This window comes from Lates calcarifer, unplaced genomic scaffold (genome assembly GCF_001640805.2).
Source record: "Lates calcarifer isolate ASB-BC8 unplaced genomic scaffold, TLL_Latcal_v3 _unitig_5673_quiver_385, whole genome shotgun sequence".
Classification (NCBI taxonomy): Eukaryota; Metazoa; Chordata; class Actinopteri; family Centropomidae; genus Lates; species Lates calcarifer.
The window spans coordinates 63,660-67,976 of NW_026117659.1; positions in this window are offsets into that span (position 1 = coordinate 63,660).

Here is a 4,317-nt window from a genome sequence, read left to right on the forward strand (position 1 = left end):
TGACAGTTTGTGACATCCTAAAGTAAATTTGTGAGTCCTAAAGTAAATTTGCCTATGCACACTTTTTTGTCAGACAAACAGTCAACTTACCTTTTACAAACAGACAAAATCTTTAAACCTGTCAGCCTTTGCAGAGGTGTCTTCACAGAATCATCTACACTTTATCAAAAAGGAATGTCTATAATAAGATGTGTAGAAAATACTGTATGTAGTCCATTGTACATTTTCATCACTCTTCATCCACATAATGCATTATTGTTTTGGATTGATATTTCATATAAAATCTTTATGTCTACATTTAGTTGTTAGCAGAGGGAACTTTCACATCATGTTCCAGATTTTTAAATAATGGGAGTGGATATCTACAAATTTCTGGGTTATTAACAGAATATTTAAAACATTATATTCTAAATATTATATTGAGCCCTTCTCTCCTTTCATACTGACGCATTTCCTCCTGCGTCAGAGCTGTAGGTTTGAGACCTGAGGAATGGACTTAAGTCTGGCTTGAGTCTTTAGACTTAAACAGCTCTGCATGATGTACTATTGATATCTTCAACGGAAGGAACAGCAGTGTCTCTCTGTCAGAGATCCTCAATTAACTTCATGTGAACTGTGTCAATATTTACTGTACCTGCAGGGCCTCCCTCAAGGATTTTGGAGCTCTAAGCAGGATGTTGTTGGTAAATAGACTTTTATTTATATAGCACTTTTCTAGTCGTATCAGCCACTCAAAGCGCTTTACACTACGTGTCATATTCACTTTTATTTAGTTAATATTTGAGCTGGTAGAGTGTGTGGTAGTTGTGGATGTAAATGCCTCCAGTGGTGGCAGTGCTTTATAGTTCACCATCAGATTTCACCTACTGATATCACCACTACAACACTAGACAATGTTACATATAACAAGCTTGATAAGATGTATCATGCTTTAATCATACATGTGTTAGTGTTTTCATTTGTTCATTCGTGTGAAGCATGTGAGCAGATTTGGAGGTCAAAGACATCCTGTCAGGAATATAGGATCAAATCCTCACGGTGTGGCTGATAAAAGAACCACTCAGAATATAAGATAACACACCAGCCAGTTCTTTAAGTGCCATTTTAAAGTAGAGTTTAGGAGAAAAATTTCTCTGTCTCTGCATGTCTCTGCTCTTACATGTTTTTTTCTATTTGCATTTTAGTGCTGTGATTAAACAGGCATTTGTAGCAAACATGCACAAAAATGATTTTAGAAGTTCTAAGAAGCTCTTGTAGTATGGAACCACCTCCACAGAGCACCTCTGATATTGATATGTTTGATATCAGTGTCAACAAGTATATTAATAAGTATATCATTACAGTAAATTATAAAATCAGTCTAATATTGTATCTGAAGCTCTAACTTCCTATTTAAGTGATCTGGTTCTCCACACAACTTGCTCCAAATATATATATGAATAAATATATATAAATATACTTAAATGATTAAGTAAAAATAAAGGTGTAAAGATGATCAAACTAACATGATTAACTAACAGTGGGTGAAATGAGGAGAGTGATATAAATGTAAGCAAATAGGTTTAGGCTATGACTGTATAATGATATTATTACCAAATCCTGATATGTCTATAAATAAGATTTGCAGATTAAAGTTACGTTACGAGCATTGATCTGCCTCTGGAAGTGAAAGACTGTCCTTTGGTACTCTGATGCTCTTGGTCAGGCATTCTGTGATAGCAGCCTGCTTCTTCTGGCGACAGGATAAGGAAATCACTTGTACAAATAGACAAAGGAGTTACTTGAATAGCATGGGTTGAAAGAAAGAACAAAGACATGAAGATAAGACCACAGAGATAAAGTGTATGGCAAATGGTTGTATATGCTCACAGCAAAATGCAACCAAAGGCCACAACCTCAGGTCTTTGACAGTTTTATCTCTGGGGAATAATGTCACCTTTGAATGCTGTGGTTTCCCCTTCTTTGTCTTGGTCAAACGAAAAATTATTTTCTTATTAGATTCTAGTTCAAACAATCATATATTTGCCTTCCACTGTGATCAATGAAAACATTAAAGATGAGATATGAAACTTAATGGAGCTATCACTGACAAGAACGAGTTAATACAAACACAGATCATGTGTCAGCACATCACCTGCAAATCTCAAACAAAATAAAGCTGATTAACCAGACAAAAGAATAAATTGTTTCTAACAGTGTTAACAAATGAGTGGTGATACAGAATGTGAAGAATTTGATTCAATTGATTGTGAGAAGTATTTTATCTCATTGTGTGAGTGACACTTAGACATGGTCACTAGATGGCAGTATGGACCCATCTTTAAATTTCTCATAAATCTTCAGTGTGCTAAATGAAGGTCTGGTTTGACAGGAGACTCTTCTATATCTGCTTCCTGTCACTGGATGATGGGGAAGTAGGAATGGGTTGGGATTAGACTGGGTTGGGATTATTACTTTTACCCTTATCTCTGGTGCATGTCCATTCACATCTCCCTCACTATGAACTTTTTAATAGCCTGATCACAGATGCCAGGCTTGATGTCACTACACATTCATCACATAATCTGACAGCAGTCTGACACAGATTGTGGACCAGGATTTATTAGGCCCATCGGGCACAGTGACATACAGTAAACTTAAACCATAGGCTTTGTTGCACAGTCTAAAGGCGCCTTAAAACACAATACTGTAGGAGCTTTTTGTAGAAAATGTATTTGTCATATTTGTTGGAAAGGTGTATTGGAGAAAATGGCAGTAATGCTGACACATTACCCTGGTCCTGCTCTAAGCTTTCCTGGGTGCTAGCCCCAATGCCAGATGAGATGCAAAGACACATGAAGATTAAGTTTGCACGGAATTTGTACACAAGATAAATGAATAGCCTCCATCAAATTCCAAAGGAAGTTGGAAAGCTTGAGAGGGAGCTTATAACCACTGGAGAAGCTCTTTGATCACATTGTAGTCATTGTTTCCTTCAATTAATCTGCTACTTTTATTTACCACAGCACTTTTTCAGTTTATATTATGTATTTTAATTGAACTTTTGAGGACTTTATCTTGTGAGTATACTTTGGTGGTACTACTAGTTATGTAAGTAAAGGAATATAAATAATTCTTTTGCTGGTGAAGGATAGCATATTCCAAAGTAGATATGATGCTTGCAACATTCACACTAATTACAAAACAATCTCTACTTTTATTTCCAGGGTACTCCAGATAGGGTTATGTCCCACACTTGGTGAAGATGGATGAAACATGGAGACGAAGAACATGTTTGGATATAAAATTTAAGTGATGGAAAAAAAGCACACACAGAATACACACTGAAATATTTGTTTCTGTACCACTCATGGTTAATGTGTTATCAGAAAAAAACTTCAAATCATCAATAACTGGCCACATGGTAGTGCTATCGCAACATCTGACTATTTGAAGCATTTTTCCATGGGCCAGCTGTCTGCCGAGTTTCACTTCTGAAGTCTATACAATTTTTCAGTTATTAATGAACTTTTATGAAGTCCTCATTACAATAAGTAACTGTGAGTGATAACAACAAGCTGATTACAGGCTAACCTGACTTAGTCATGCTTGACAGTGGAACCATGTTTTTGGGAGTACTGACTATTTGTATTAAGAAATATTCATTTTTCACTACAACACACTGCATGAAACTCAGCAAACCTATTTGTGGTCTCAGTCTATACACTTGAGCCAAATCTGATTGTAAATGGATGAAGTATTTAAGGGTTATTAGCAGGTTGAACTGATTTCACCCAGAAAAGTTTGTTAGCCAAACATGGAGAGGTAGTCATGGGAGTGTTCGGGGTTGTCCAAACATGGTTTATACCAAGTTTGGATGAAAGGAAGTCTGCTTAGCTGTTTAGCAAAAAGTTCAAAATGGCAGAAGACTAGAATTTTACTTCTACACCTCACAGTTACTAAGATATTGGCCAAACCATTTATAAAATAGAAGAGATTTTGTTCAGACCCATTCAGGTCTAAACAAAATCTGAGACAGTGCTGCAACAACCTGATCTGATTTGACATGGAAATGACCTTGCACAACAATCGCACCAATGAGATCACAGATAGTATTAAACACATTTGTCTAGAAAGGAGTTCCTAAGTTGTTGCTGATCTTTGTATTTTTGCAAAAAATGTAGGTCAGAGGTCAGCCAAAATCTAACTGTGGGACCAAAACATGTGACGTTGAGGTTAGGTGTTCAGGCACAGGGCCTTCAAAGAGTCCTGTATTATTATTTTAATCACTCCTTAATATACATTTTAGTCCAAAGACTAAAACAAAATCTAAATCAG